General features: G+C 38.9%; 1 long non-coding RNA gene across 1 annotated transcript; it reads right to left on the bottom strand.

Annotated features, from left to right (window-relative positions):
• Window positions 1-3,805: 3,805 nt before the first annotated feature.
• Window positions 3,806-16,099, bottom strand: LOC123614596 (uncharacterized). The gene is made up of 3 exons (XR_006722023.2): window positions 14,377-16,099; window positions 12,608-12,723; window positions 3,806-4,158 (listed from the first exon to the last, which is right to left on the bottom strand). It is a non-coding gene; the product is annotated as an uncharacterized LOC123614596 (long non-coding RNA).
• Between the last annotated feature and the right edge of the window lie 90 nt (window positions 16,100-16,189).

Raw genomic sequence — 16,189 nt, 5'->3', positions numbered from 1 at the left:
CGCCAGGAGGAACTTCAGAGGGTCTGGTCGTTCTCCTGAGAGCAACGTCCTGTAACTCCCTTCCTGGGGGAATGACTCAATCCAAACATGACTGTAAATTTCGATTGCCAGAGTGAGGTGAGACAAACAGCAAAATCAATAACTTGAGCTTTGACAACAGGCCCGGGGCTGGGAGCCGTGTCCGGTCAGGCAGGTTTGCTGCTTGTTCTAAAAGCAAGCAGTCAGCAGAAAGCCAAGAATTAGCTGGCCTGAGCGTGGCCATTTTATTATTGCTCCTTCAGTAATGCACTGCTGTTCATTTTTGCAATTAACTACAAAGCAATGCTTAGCTTCCTGCATTTGGGCACAATTTCTTCTTTTTATCATTCTCAAAGTGCTGAGGCTGGATCTTTTTTTGGTTGTTGTTATTTAGTTTTCTAAGATATCTCACTATAGTTCTGCTCATTCACACTTGTTATTATTGTTCTCAGTAAGGAAAGGAAATAGTAAGTAATTTTGAGTTAATGGCAAGTGCAAAATCTGGATAAAAATGTTTTCATTTAAAGGTCTGTTTATTGTGAAAGAATGGCAACTCTCACAGAGGGTAAGATATGAAAACTTTAAAAACATTTTCAAGAACAGAGCAGAAGCAAACATCTCGTGCACAAGCTGTGGCTTAAAGGGGGTGTGAAGCTGGTGGGAACCTCACTGAGTAGATTTAAAATAAATTAAAAATGAATTTAGGACTTACGCATTTATAAGTCAGTGATACGTATAAACTCTGTGAAAGCAGGGATTCTTTTTTCTTTTCGGTTGTTGTTCACATGGTAGATTCCTAATAAATTTTTGTTGAATGAATAAATGTGGCAATCGAAATAGACAGCAGATCAATATAATCTTAGCCTTTATTAATAAGGAAAATGATGGTTTGATTGTTCTGCTATGGGGAGGTCCCATTTTATATCTAGAATATTGGATATCACATTTAAAACAAGAATGCTAGAAGTATTCTAAAGGGCCAAGGTAGGAAGAGGCTTGAAATCCTGTTTTGAAAATTAGTTAAAGGAATCGGGAATATTTAGGTAGAAAGTTCTTAGTGGTAGGTAGCTGGGTAGATGGGATTCAAACGTTCATTAAATTATTTGAAGTAGTTCACCTATAAAGAGCCTTTCACTCTTGTGACTCAGTGGCCCCCGCCTTAATATCTGGAACATCTGCTGTCAGTTTTCTATGGAGCCTTTTGAAAATACAGCATCACAACTGAAGTATTTGTGTCTAGTAGGGTAACTCTAATTCCTAGATTAAACTGTAAGGTTTGTTAGTTGTTAAACCTAGATTAAGTTGTGATAATATCATATTCCTTATAGAGATATATTTTGAAACATGATGAGATGAATGAAAAATAAAAGTCTAAACCAAAGTGTTCCAAGAAAAAGAATCAGTTTACAATGACCTGCACAATTAACGGGATCATCTCTCAAGAATCAAAATTTGAAGTTATTTTCTTTCACCTTCTTTCAACCCCTCTTCACAGTTACTCATCTTACGCACATAGTAAGTATTTCCTCTCTAATAAATTGTATGGTCATTGCTGTAAGAATGATTATCCAGTGTTTCTCAAAGTGTGATCCCCTCCTGTCTTAGAGGCTTTCCAAATCAAGGGCTGTTTTTTGGTTCTTAAGAGCCCTTTCAAAAGCCCTACTTATATGGATAAGGGCTAATTTTCATACGGATAAGGGCTAATTCCGAGTAGCCTACTGAGTTTGTTATTAAAGGTTAATAAAATTTGATGCTTTTAAGCTAAAAGTAGCACATGATGAGTTCACTGAGGGTCTGACTTCACAAAGTTCTTGGCAACACTGCAAACTTCCTCTTTGTGTCTGGGCATATGCAGATCTTTGGAATTCCTAAAATTTTCTAGAGGGAAAATTGTTATTATTGAATTATCTGTGTTGGTCTAATCTGGTTGTAGATTTTGATTGTTGTTAACTTATTAATGTCTTGTAAAATTTTTACTTTTGCTGATTTTTTTTCTTTTAATGATGATTCTCATTTTTAGTATTACTTTGCACGTTTTCCATATGATTAAAGTTCTTTTTGCTCACTAAAAAGTAAGGACAGCTGCAGTGGGTAAGAGAAAAGTTTTAAAATGGAATTTAAGTGGGCCAAATCAAAAGCCTTTCCAAACCACTGCTCTTGAGAGCTCATTTCCTTCATGTAGTTGTAGAAGTTGCCTATTAGTTTCCTATGGCCACTCTAGCAAAAACACAAACGCGATGGCTTAAAACACAGATTTATTCTCTTATAATTCTGGAGATCAGAATCCCCAAATTGAAGTCACTGGGTTAAATCCATTCCCTTGCCTTTTCTGGCTTCTGGAGGCTCCCCACCATCCTTGCCTTACGGCTCCCTTACTCCTTCTCCAAAGCCAGCAATGTCTAGTCAGGCCTTCTCACTCTCCATCACTGTGACACTCTCCTCCTCGCTTTCACTTATCAGGACTCTCGTGATTAAACTGGGTCCACCGAAATAATGCATAATAATCTCCCCAGCTCCAGATCCTTAATCACACGTAGAACATCTGTTCTGCCGTGTAAGGTAACATATTCATGTGATCTGGGAATTAGGCTGTGGACCTTTCAGGGAACAGGACCCTGCCCACTGCAGAAGTATAGTTGCCCAGCACATTACTGGCACCTAAGGATATCTTCTGTTGCCAGAATTACCATTATTGGCTGGTAGAGCCAAGCTCCTGAGATCCTGAAATGTCAATGGAAGTTAATTTTGAACAATTGAAATAATTTTATGAAAGAGACTAGAAATGATGGAAGTCAGACTATTATCTGTATAGTTCAGGCACATTTGGCATTATATGAATTTTTGTTGGTCAACCCAGAAGTTTAACTACCATCACACACATTGCTTCTGTAGAATACATGCATCTTTATTTCCCAACAACTTCCTCCTCCCGAATTAACCTATAAATACCAGTCATTTCTAAAGGAGACTATCCTTTGAGATAAGTAACCCATTAGGCCATTACGGTCTATTTACATGTAACTTTGAATTTGGTGTTTCAGCCATCTAGCAGGTCTCAGAAAGACTAAAACAAAGGCTATTGTTTGATGGAAGCACATTCATTCAGTTCATATTCATTGTGCTCTACTCTGAGCCAGGCATTGTGCTAGCAACTGCATTTTCTTTCTTTTTTCTTTTTTTTAAATAAATTATGTATGTATGTATGTATGTATGTATGTATGTAACGGGTTACTTGTGGGTTTTTTGTTTGTTTTTTACAGTTTTAAAAGGTTATACTCTGTTTATAGTTTTATAAAATATTGGCTCTATTTCCCATGTACAATGTATCCTTACAGCTTATTTTATACTTAATGGTTGGTACCTCTTATTCCCCTACCCCTATCTTGCCCTTCTCCTCCCTGGTAAACCACTAGTTTGTTCTCTGCATTTGTGAGTCTGCTTCTTTTTGGTTATATTCACTAGTTTGCCGTATTTTTCAGATTCCACACGTAAATGATAACACAGAGTATTTGTCTTTTTCTGTCTGATTTATTTCATTTAATGTATTTCATTAAATTTCATTATTTCATTAATGCCCTCCAAGTCAATACACGTTGCTGCAAATGGCAACATTTCACTCTTTTTTATGGCTGAGTAGTATGGCATTGTGTGTGTGTGTATTTCTATATGTCTGTATCTCACATCTTCTTTATTCATTCATCTGTTGATGGATACTCAGGATGTTTCCGTATCTTGGCAACTGTAAATAATGCTTCTATGAACAGTGGGGTGCATGCACCTTCTTGACTTCGTGTTGTTTTTATTTTTTTTTTCAGATATATGCCCAGGAGTGGAATTGTTGTGTCATATCGTAGTTCTATTTTTAGTTTTTGGAGAGACCTCCATACTGTTTTCCACAGTGGCTGCACCAATTTACAGTCCCAACAAAAGTGCACCAGGGTTCCCTTTTCTCCACATGCTCACCAACAGTTATTATTTGTGTTCTCTTTGATGATGGCCACTCTGACCGGTGTGAGGTGATATCTCATTGTGGTGTCGATTTGCATTTCCCTGATGATTAGTGATGTTGAGCATCTTTTCATGCGCCAATTGGCCACCTGCATTTCCTCTTTGGAAGAAATATCTATTCAGTTCTGTCTCCTAAAACAAAAGAAATAAAAGTAAAAATAAACAAATCAGACCTAATTACACTTAAAAGCTTCTGCACAGCAAAGGAAACCATTGACAAGACAAAAAAACAACCCACTGACAGAGAAAATACTTGTAATGATATGACCAATAAGGGGTTAATATCCAACATATATAAACAGCTCATAAAACTCAACATTAAAATAAAAAGCCCAATTGAAAAAGGGAACTGCATTTTCAATGGTAAAATGAGGGCTGTCCTCCCCAGCTTTAGTCAAATAGAAGTAATTATGGGAAGAGGAAGAGAAAGGTACAAATCAAGGTTACAAGGAAGTTGTGGGATGGGGAGGGCTTGATGACTTACTATTATGAGAATGTTTTGTCAGCTAGGGGAGGAGTCTGCGAAACGGAAAAGAAAGATCATCAAAGAGGCTAAAATAAATTATTGCCTGCTTTAATGATTTTGTCTTGGGCTCAGCTGTCCGGTGGGCATGTGCCCCACTCAAGTGCTACTGCTTAAAAAGTATTCCACTTCAACGTGGCAGAATTCCTTATTTTCAGAAGCTCAGAAAAAGTGATTTGAAATAGCATGAAATGACAATACACACATGTCTTAAACTCCATGCTTCAATTTCTCTGACTGACAAGAGGAAGAACAGTTACTTGAATAGAAATGATTATTTTTATTTCCCTTGTAGGCTATTTGTGGACTCTGTGGGTTTATCATTAAATAATGGACAGTGAAACAAATTTCTTTCATCTCTTGAAGAGTTTCAATCTTTCTTAAATCATTTTGAACTGTTTATCCCCTTTTGGAGCATTCATATAGATAAGCATATTTTAAAAATAGAACCAGAATGTAACAGTAAACATATTTTGTAAGGCAACTGATTGTCACTATGGCAACAGTGAATGTGTTTGACATTAGTCTTTCCATTATTCTCTGTTGCTATAGCAACGAAACCTTGGATTCTGACACCATTTCCAAATTCTATTAGAATAAAGCCCCTTTCACCCCTCCAAGGAGGAGGAAGGGCCAGTACTATTAATGCACAAAGATATATGAGAATATTTCCTAGCACTAGGACATGGATGACATGAGACACACTTTGCTGCACTTTAATCAAACTAAAAAACATGCTCAAAAAGTAGAAAAACATAGAGGAAAAAGCTCCGAAAGCAGAACAATAGTAAAGCAATCTTTTTGTTATTAAGAATCAGCCTTATATCTTGAACATGAATAAAAACAGCTTTAATTTATGAGATGCTAAATTTAAATAAAATATTAATGGACAAAAAAATTTTTGTTTCTTTTTAGGAGAAATAAATAGGAGAATAATGGCAATTAAGGGCCACAACATGAGTAGGGAAATTTCTTGGGGTTTTGAGGGACTTTTGTGTTCAAGAAAATATACGGGGCGCAGGCAAGATGGTGGAGTAGAATGACTGTGAGCTCAACTCCTCTTACGAGCAAAGGATCCTTTCCCCTCCTCTCACACCAAAATCACATCCGCAGAACAATCACTGATGAGAAAAGAAACTGGAAACTACCAGAAAAGATCTTCTACAACTGAAGACACAAAGAAGGAACCTTAGCGAGAGAGGTAGGGAGACAGGAAGGGGGCAGGGCACAGCCATTCAAGGAATGACAGCAATTAACATTAAAATGGTGGGAGATTCAACTCCTAGTAGGCCTTGAGGCTGAAGATGGTGGGAGATTTGACTCCTAGTGGACCTTGAGCTTGTTATACGCCCACTGTAATATATTAGCATGGTGAGTGACATGCCCACAGGTGCTATGACAGCTCCAAGGCTGGCCACAAAAGGTCAAAGGGTGGGAAATGGCCAACTTCCTGGGAATCCCAGCCCCTTCCCCAGGCTAGTTAAAGCATTTGTTAGCATATGAAGCTACCAAGCCCATAAAAACTGGCAACACAACGCCCTTTTTGCTCCCTCCTCTTTAGAAAGGGCCCGCGCTCTGTCTGTGGAGTGTGTATCTACTTTTACTCTAACCTGAGAACCCAACCCTTACACCTCGTGGCCTTTCTCTTTCCTTACACTCTATGCAGTAACATATCTCTAAATAAATCTACCTTTACACAACTGTGGCTCTCTCTTGAATTCCTTCCTGCATGAAGCCAAGACCCATACTTGGAGGGGCACATCCCAGGGGCTCCACTGAGACCTGGGACACGGCCCACCTCACGCAGCACATCTGTTTTTCCTGCATCAGCAGGAGGGGTGGATTCACAATATAATCAAAACCCGTATTCCCCAGGTGGGTGACCCACAAACTGGAGAATAATTATAGTACAGAGGTTCTCCCACAGCAGTGAGAGTTCTGAGCCCCATGTCGGGCTCTCCAGTCTGGGGTTCTGGCACTGGGAAGACACACTCCCAGAGCATTTGGGTCTGAGGCCAGTGGGGCTTAACTGCAGGAGCACCACAGGACTGGAGGAAATAGAGACTTCACTCTTAAAGGGTGCACAAAAAATCTCATGTGCACTGAGACCCAGGGCAAAGCAGTAATTTGATGGGAGCCTAAGCCAGAAGTACCTGCTGGTCTCGGAGAGTTTTCTGGAGAGGTGGGGGCTGGTACGGGGAAGAGCTGTGGGACATAGACACTGGTGGGAGACATACTGGGGAACATTCAGCCTCACGAACACTGCTACTGTGGGTGGCTGACATTTTGGCTCATTACTGTCAAGACCTAGTACCACCCAAAAGCCTGCAGGGGCCAGTGTTGAGATGCTGCAGGCCAAACAACTAACTGGGTGGGGACACAGCCCTACCATCAGCAGACAGGCTGCCTGAAGACTAAAAGTCCCACAGCTGCTCCTGGACATGCCCCTAGAAATGGCCCAGCCCACTGGAGGGCCAAGACGCAGCTCCACCCACCCGTGGACAGGCACTGACACCTTCTGCCAGGAAGTCTGCATGAGCCTCTAGATCAGCCTCACCCACCAGGGTGCAGACACCATAAGCAAGAAAACTATGATCCTGCAACACAGGCTGGACCCTACCCTCGCTGGGCCCTGGTCCTGCCCACAGGCAGGCCAATGCAACCTCCGGAATACCGCAGACCCCACACCCAACTGTTAGGAATCCGCCTTCCCCTACTCCCACTGAACGATCTGAAAGGAACTCTGGGATCCCTGAGCACTGTAGCCAGAGTCCAGGAGCCAGCTCTGCCTGCCAGGAACCTGGAACTGAGCCCAGGATCTGGCTTCACTGGCTAGCAGGTGGGCAACAGGCCCAGATGTCTTGGGACCCTGACTCCACTCACCAGTGAGCCAGCACTAGCCCTGAGGCCCCCTAGAATTCTGCAAGCAGACACCTCAGGAGCAGGCAGCCAGCAGCAACTGCGCAAGGCAGGCCCTGGCAACCAACCAGACTAGGGGCCAACCAAACCTGCCAGACCCACCACACAGTCAGCCTGCGACAACAGAAGGACTAATGCAGCCCTCTTAAGGGGGAACCCCGGGAGCTTGTAGCTTGGGTGACGAGAGGGGAGTGCACTGCTGGGACACATAGGACATCTCCTACAGAAGGTCACTTCTCCAAGGGTGAGAAACAAAAACCTACCACATACATAAAAATACAAAGAGCAACTTAGACAAAATGAGGCCACGGAGAAATATGTTCTAAATGAGGGAACAAAATAAAACTCCAGAAGAAGAGCTAAGTAAAGTGGAGACAGGAAACTACCCAAGAAAGAGTTCAGAGTCATGATCATAAAGATGATCAAAGAAATCAGGGAAAGAATTGGATGCACAGAGCAAGAGGTTAAAAGTCTTTAACAAAGAGTTAGAAAATATAAAGAACATCCAAACAGAGATGAAGAATACAATAAACGAAATGAAAAAATACACTAGAAGGAATTAACTAAACGATTCAGAAGAATGGATCAGTAAGCTGGAAGACAGAGTGGTGGAACTCACAGCCGCTGAACAGAAAAAAGGGGAAAAAAAAATGAGAACAGTTTAAGGGACTATGGGACAACACCAAGCTAACTAATATTCCCATTATAGGGGTCTGAGAAGGAGAAGAAAGAGAGAAAGGACCCAAGAAAATGTTTGAAGAGATAATAGCTAAAAACTTGCCTAACCTGGGAAAGGAAATAATTACCCAAGTCCAGGAAGCAGAGAGAGTCCCACACAGGATTAACAAAAGAGGAACACACCAAGACGCACTGTAATTAAAAAGACAAAAATTTAAGATGAAGAGAGAATACTAAAAGCAGCAAGGGAAAAGCAGTAAATAAAATAGAATTTCAGCAGAAACTCTGCAGGCCAGAAGAGACTGGAATGATATATTTAAAATAATGAAAGGGAAAAACTTACAACCCAAACTGCAGAAGCAGTTCTCAGAGGGAAGTTTACAGTGATACAAGCTTACCTCAGGAAACAAGAAAACCTTCAAATAAACAAGCTAGCCTTACACCTAAAGAAACTAGACAAAGAAAAACAAAGCCCAAAGTTAGTAGGAGGAAAGAAATCATAAAGATCAGAGCAGAAATAAATGAAATAGAGACTAAAAAAGAAAGAAAGAAACAAACAAACAACCCCCCCCCAAACCCCAACAATATAAAAGATCAGTGAAACTAAAAGCTGGTTCTTTGAAGAGACAAACAAAATTGATAAACCTTTAGCCAGATTTATCAAGAAAAAAAGGGACAGGGCACAAACCAATAAAACCAGAAGTGAAAAAGGAGTTACAACTGATAGCATAGAAATACAAAGGATCATGAGACTACTGTGAGCAGCTATATGCCAATTAAATGGACAACCTAGATGAAATGGACAATTTCTTAAGAAGGAACAGTATGCCAAGACTGAACCAGGAAGAAATAGAAAATGTGTATAGACCAATTACCGGCACTGAATAGAATCAGTAATTTAAAAACTCCCAACAAACGAAAGTCTGGACCAGGTGGCTTCACAGAAGAATTCTACCAAACATCTAGAGAAGAGTTAACACCTATCCTTTTCAAACTATTCCCCCAAAATGCAGAGGAAGGGACATTTCTGAACTCATTCTATCAGGTCACCATCACCCTGATACCAAAGCCAAAGATAGCATACACACACACAAAAAAAAAAAAAAAAAGAAAAAGAAAAAGAAAAAAGAAAATTACAGGCAAATATCACATAGATGTAAGAATCCTGAACAAAATACTAGCAAACCAAATCCAGCAATACATTAAAAGGGTCGTTCACCATGATCAAGTGGGATTTATCCCCGGGATGCAGGGGTTTTTCAATACCCACATAGCAAGCAGTGTGACACACCACATTAACAAACTGGAGAATAAAAAACATATGACTAACTCTTTAGATGTAGAAAAAGCTTTTGATAAAATTTAACGTCCATCTTTGATAAAGTTCTCCAGAAAACGGGCATGGGGAATATACTTCAACAAAATAAAAGGTCACATACAGCAAACCCACAGATAACATCATACTGAGTAATGAAAACTGAAAGCGTTCCCTCTCAGATCACGAACAAGACAAAGACGGCCACTCTCACCGCTCTTGTTCAACATAGTTTTTGAATTCCTAGCCCCAGCAACCTGGGATGAAAAGAAATAAAAGGAATCGAATTGGAAAAAAAGGAAAATTGTCACTGTCTGCAGATGAAATGGTACTACACACAGAAAATCCTAAAGAGACCATGAGAAAACTACCAGAGTTCATCAATTAATTTGGTAAAGTTGGAGGATACAAAATTAATACACAGAAATCTTCCGCATTTCTATACACTATCAATGAATTATCAGGGAGAGAAATTAAAGAAACAATCCTATTTACTCTCACATTAACAGGAGCAAAATACCTAGGAATAAACCTACCTAAGGAGGCAAAAGACGTATACTCTGAATACAGTAAGGCGCTGCTGAAAGACATTGAAGATAATACAAACGGATAGAAGGTATATCATGTTCTTGGACTGAAAGAATCGATATTATTAAAATGGCCACACTACCCAAGGCAATACACAGATTCAGTACAATCCCCATCAAATTACCAATTGCATTTTTCAGAGAACTGTAACAAATTTTTTTTTTAAAAATTTGTATGTAAACACAAAAGACCCCCTAACAGCCAAAACAATCTTGAGAAGAAAGAACGAAGTTGAAAGAATCAGGCTCCCTGATTTCAGATTATGCTACAAAGCTATAATAACCAGGTATGGTCCTAGCACACAAAAATAGACACATAGATCAATGGAACAGAATAGAAAGCCCAGAAATAAACTCATGCACTTATGGTCAATGACAAAGGAGGAAAGAATATACAACAGAGAAAAGACAGTGCATTCAATAAGTGATGCTGGGAAAACTGGAGAGTTTCCATAAAAGAATGAAATTAGAATATTTTCCAACACCATATACAAAATAAACTCAAAATGGATTAAACACCTAAATGGAAGACCGGATATTATAAGACTCCTAGAGAAAAATATAGGCAGAACACTCTGATATAAATGTCAGCAATATTTTTTTTGATCCACTCCCTAGAGTAATGGAAACAAAAGCAAAAAAACCAAAAAACAAATGGGAGCTAATTAAAATAAAAGCTTTTGCACAGCAAAGGAAACTATGAACAGGATGAAAAGACAACCTATGGAATGGGATAAAATATTTGCAAATGATGTGACTGACAAGGGATTGATTTCCAAAATATACAAAAGCTTATTCAGCTCAATATCAAAATCAAACAAACCAATCAAAAAATTGGCAGAAGACCTAAATAGACATTTTTCCAAAGGAGACATACAGATGGCCAACAGGCACACAAAATGATTCTCAACACTGCTAATTGTTAGAGAAATGCAAATCCAAACTACAGTGAGGCATCACCTCACACCAGTCAGAATGGCCACCATTCAAAAGCCCACAAACGATAAATGCTGGAGAGGCTGTGGAGAAAAGGGGACCCTCCTACACTGCTGGTGGGAATGTAAATTGGTGCAGCCACAATGGAGAATGGTATTGAGGTTCTTTAAAAAATTAAAAATAGAGCTACCACATAACCCAGCAATTTCACTTCCAGGTATATATCCTGAAAAGACAAATACAATAATTCTAAAAGACACATGCATCTCAATGTTCATAGATGTACCATTTACAATAGCCAAGACATGGTAGCAACCTAAATGTCCATCAACAGATGATTGGGTAAAGAAGCTATGGCATATATATATATATATATATATATATATATATATATATATATATATATAGAGAGAGAGAGAGAGAGAGAGAGAGAGAGAGAGAGACAGAGAGACAGAGAGAGAGAGAGAGAGAGAGAGAGAGAGAGAGAGAGAAATATTATGCAGCCATAAAAAGGAATGAAATAATACCATTTGCAGCAACATGATGGACCTAGATGTTATCATACTAAGTGTAGTAAATCAGAACAAGAAAGACAAATTGGTGAAGAATTGAAGTAAAAGCAATGGACAATGTAGTATAGAGAAACTTTCAGTCAGCTGCTAACTAATGATAGATTCCTTGACTGTGGCTACTGTTCAGAGGAATTCTATGATAATTGCCCATTCCACAATCTGAAATCTAAGTTTGAGAATAAACAGTAAATGTAAGGTCTGTGTTTCATGCTGGGGTAAAAGAAAGATGAGTGATATACTAATTCCTGGCTTTGAGGAGCTTACAACATAGCTCAGTAAATACTAGTAAAAACACAGTGTTTTGTGGGCACAGTTTGTTATTAAAACCTTTTCAAACATTTTAGCATCTTTAAAGCAATCTCCCTGAAGGTAGTGATCATATCCATTTTGAGTGATGGTACAACATGGGGTTTACATGTACAGACTAACTGGGTTTAAATTCCAACTCTGCCACTTACTAACTGTGCAGCCTTGGAAAGATACTTAACGTCGTTTTGCCTCAGTTTCCTCATTTAAAAAATCTGAAGGATACTAGTAGTCTTCCCATATAGCGTGATGATAAAAGTCCAATAGATTAACATATACGAAGTCCTTAGATCAGTGCTTGGCACCGAACAGTATTCAAAACTTATTTTTTAAATGAGTTAAGGGAAGGGAACTCGCCAGTGAATGAAATAGTCCCAGCTTCAGAAATCTGTGCAATTCTTACAAAAGGAACTCAAGAGCGCACATGCATAACCACAACCAAGAGGTTACAAAAAGCCACAGTAATTTCTCAAACAGAAAACAGTGTGATCAATCTTTACTACCAAATGAAATTTATGCATATGTTTTTCTGTTGACACATCATGTAAAAAAAAAAGGGTAGACCAATTTTTACATGTATTTGGCATGGGGTGATTTAAAATATAGGCTATTCTGCAAACGTAAAACTCATTATGCAGGGGACTCAAAGAAACAGGGGGTCATCCTACAAAACCAATAAAATTGTTATTCAACAAGGGGCCTCTCTGACTGTCAAACAGGAGAGATAAACCATGAATATACATACCAAAAATGATTTTTAAAAATGAGCTCCAAATAGAAAGTGACCCGGGGCACACATTCCAAATTACAAGATTTGCAATTGATCTGTTTCTTTCATGTGCAACTCCATGCGTAGGTGTACTGGAATGAAAAACATAATAATATTAAAAAAATATTTTTAATGATTCTCCTAATAACCATTGGCCCGTTCTATTTCACGGGCTATTCTAGTAGAAACTAAACTCCTACTATAAACAAAAATGGCAACCTACCCACAGTTGATGCTGGTTGGAATGTCAGAACCCATTTGACTTCTCAGGATTTGATAGCAGACTGATCTCTGAAACTAAAATCTGCCATTCCTACCTTGTACTATAATGATCACTATTTCAAAATAGCTCGTGTTCTAACACGTCCTGTTTTTCCCAGTTACAAGGGAAACAAAATCTAAAGGAAACTGATTGCCACAATTCCTACAGGAACCATACTAGCTTCCCAGTCTGTGTAAATTTTTTAGAAACATGAAATTTGCTGGTGAAAAGCTTTCGATGCTATTTTACAAACCATCATAATTTATCTGACGGAGGATGAAAACTGCAAGCAATTTTATCCCAGAAAACAAAGCAGAGTGAGTTTTCTTTTGTCATTGTTGAGATCAACTCACCAAATTTATTTTTTGCCAGACTAAGTGCCAGGTAATGCTCTGGGTGCTTAAGATAAAAAGGTAAAAGTTAACAGCAATACTGAATGATAACCTAGAATATGCATAAGTGTAAAACTCACAAAAAAGGAAAAGCTGATGTAGCACTGCCAGGGAAGTATTGGTTTTGAAGGAGAGTAAGAGTGCGTCATAAGGACGAGACAAGGAGGAAGCAAGGCATGTGCACAAGAAGAAATACCACGTGCACAGGCAAAAATGGAGACTGAAGACAACGTGATACAGTTAAGTGCAAATGCTGGTATGTGATATAGGGTGTAACATGTTCATTGGGTTATTTTTTTCTTAACTAAACTGTGTTTAAAGGAAGGACAGGAAAAGTGATTTTATTTCTTTCCCTTTGGTTAAATAATAAGCAATGAAATAGAAAGATTTTAGTTAACTATTATATTCTCACTCTGAGAACTTTAATAAGCTGTGGCCAGGCACAGTTCAGGACGGCATTGTCTAAAAGAAGAGAATGCATACCACATGTATAAGTTTAAATTTCCGATTAGCCTCATTTTTAAAAAGTGAAAAAAAAAATCACAGGTAAAATTGATTTTAATAATATATTTTCCTTGACCCAATTATGTAAAAGATTGTACTTTCAACTAATAATCAATATAAAAATTATCAATGAGACATTTTACATTTCTATACTAAATCTTTGAAATCCTGTAAATATTTTACAGTTATAGCACATCTCAATTCAGATGCTAATTTTTATCAGAAATATTCAATTTGTATTTAGATTTCATAAAATTTACAGTTGAAAAAGTAGATTCAGATAACTCAAGTTTTCCAAACATACTTAGATATTATGCAGTAACTGATTTGAGTATCAGGTTTTAAGTTAAAATTAATTACAATTAAATATAATATAATTTTATAATTTAAAATTCAGTTATTCAGTTATAATAGTAGCTACATTTCAAGGGCTCATCTGGCTAGTGACTACCGCAATTGAACAACTCAGTTTTAGAATAAATATTAGGTCAAATTTCCAGCCTGAAAATTACTATTAACAAAAAACAAATCAGCAAGCAGACAACCAAATTGGTAATAGGGTACTAATACTAGGCGTTTTGGATTACCTTTAATTTCTTCCTTGTTGGTCCATATCTACTCCGACAAGATGAGAAAAAATAGTGAGGGTATCTGGAAAAGATCTTGCAAGCAGCCAGGAGACTGAGGTTAACTGGAGGAAGCTTAAAGAGTTTATTATATGAAAGCAGAAGGTTCTTAATACTTACTGACTTATTAGCCCTTAACTCTGCCACTGAAGTAAATAAATAAAGTCAAGTAGTAGAAAGATTCTGAAAGGGATCAGAGAGGAAGAGTCTGGTCATAATAAGGATGGAGAGTTCTCTTAACTTCTCACTGCACTCACCCCAAAAACCTCCAATACAAACAAAGCTCCAAAATATAAAATACAGGTTCTCATATTTTTCCAAAAACAATTTTTATTGTTCTACCTAGACAAAGTTATAGACATGCTTCTTTCACAAAGTCACAAGTAAAAATACGAAAGATTAAACTAACATTTCAAAGAGCATATTTCATCAGTACTTCTGTTTTATGGAAGAAAGTTCCTCCAGGAATATCAAGCAGCTATTCACGATTCCCCTAGAATATTCCATTATTTATTTACCAAATCTCTATTATATTTTAGGCACTGTGCTAGGCAAAGAAATTTAAACAGTGAACAAGAAAGACCAGCCCACATGGAATATGTGATAAGAGCTGTCAGAGGAAAGGTACTGACTACGAAGGGAGCATGCTGGAGCAGTGTTGCCAGACTTAGCAAATAAAAATACAGGATGCCAAATACTGCATAGGACATGGTTATACTACAAATTATTTGTTATTCATCTGAACCTCAAATTTAGTTGAGTATCCTGTCTTTTACCTTGCAAACCTACATTAGAGAGGCAACTTGAAAGGAGAGGAAGGAAGCCTTTCTTCAGAAAGTAACTTCTAAAGTGAGTCCTGGGCATAGCAGGGAAGAGGTAGGGAGAAATCATTCCAGGTGGAAACAATGCGATGCAAACTAAATCCCAAGGTCACGGTCAAGTCTAGGATCTGAAAGAAGCCAAGGAATCGGGGTAAGGCAGAAGGTAAAGGGAGGAGGAGGAATGTTGATGAAAGATGGAGCCTGAGGGAAAAAAAAACTCTTTACAAGAGTTTCTACTTTATCTTAAGATGAGTGTGGTTCCACTAAAGAAATGTCAGCAGCCTGACTGGCTACAGTATGAAGAATGGAGGGCAGTCAAACAGGCAGGATAACTGACATGCTAGTAAGGGTGCTACTGATGTAATTCAGGATCTCAGCAGAGGCCTGGACAAAGGCAATAGGATGACAGATCCATCAGTAACACCAGAACTTGAGATGGCAGCGAAAGGGGCAAGTGCAAAGGGGATAGAGAAGAGGACTCAGAGGGAGGAAAGCCAGGAGAAACACGAATTACGGAAAACAACGAAGAAAGGTCAACATGTCAAATATTTTTTTGAAGAGGCAAGTAAGATAAGGGCTGAGACGTGACGCCTAGAGTTAGCCATGAGGAAATCACCAGTGATCTTTGGCAGGGGCAGGCTCAGAGGAATGGCTGAGGCCAATCTAGGTCAGTTGGCCGAACAGAGGGTGATGCTGGGCTTGGCTAGGAAGCAGCTGGAACAACGCAAGGGTCCCACTTCCTCTTTGCCTTTTTCACAGGTAAGTCCGACCTTTACAGGACAGGAGTAGAGTTTGGAGGTGGAGGGAGCCTATGTCCCAATCAGGCAGAACAGTCAGCACGCTGATCGCCGGGGGCCAATCCTTTCCTAGAGCTTTTCTGATTGACAGAGCCGCGCGCCAAAGACTGAGCGTAGAGTGGGAGGCCACGAATCACGAGGGGGCGGCATCCAGGG

This window comes from Camelus bactrianus, chromosome 10, assembly GCF_048773025.1.
Source record: "Camelus bactrianus isolate YW-2024 breed Bactrian camel chromosome 10, ASM4877302v1, whole genome shotgun sequence".
In the NCBI taxonomy this organism is placed as follows: Eukaryota; Metazoa; Chordata; class Mammalia; order Artiodactyla; family Camelidae; genus Camelus; species Camelus bactrianus.
The sequence above is the reverse complement of the archived record's forward strand: the minus strand, read 5'-3'. Positions and strand labels throughout refer to the sequence as shown.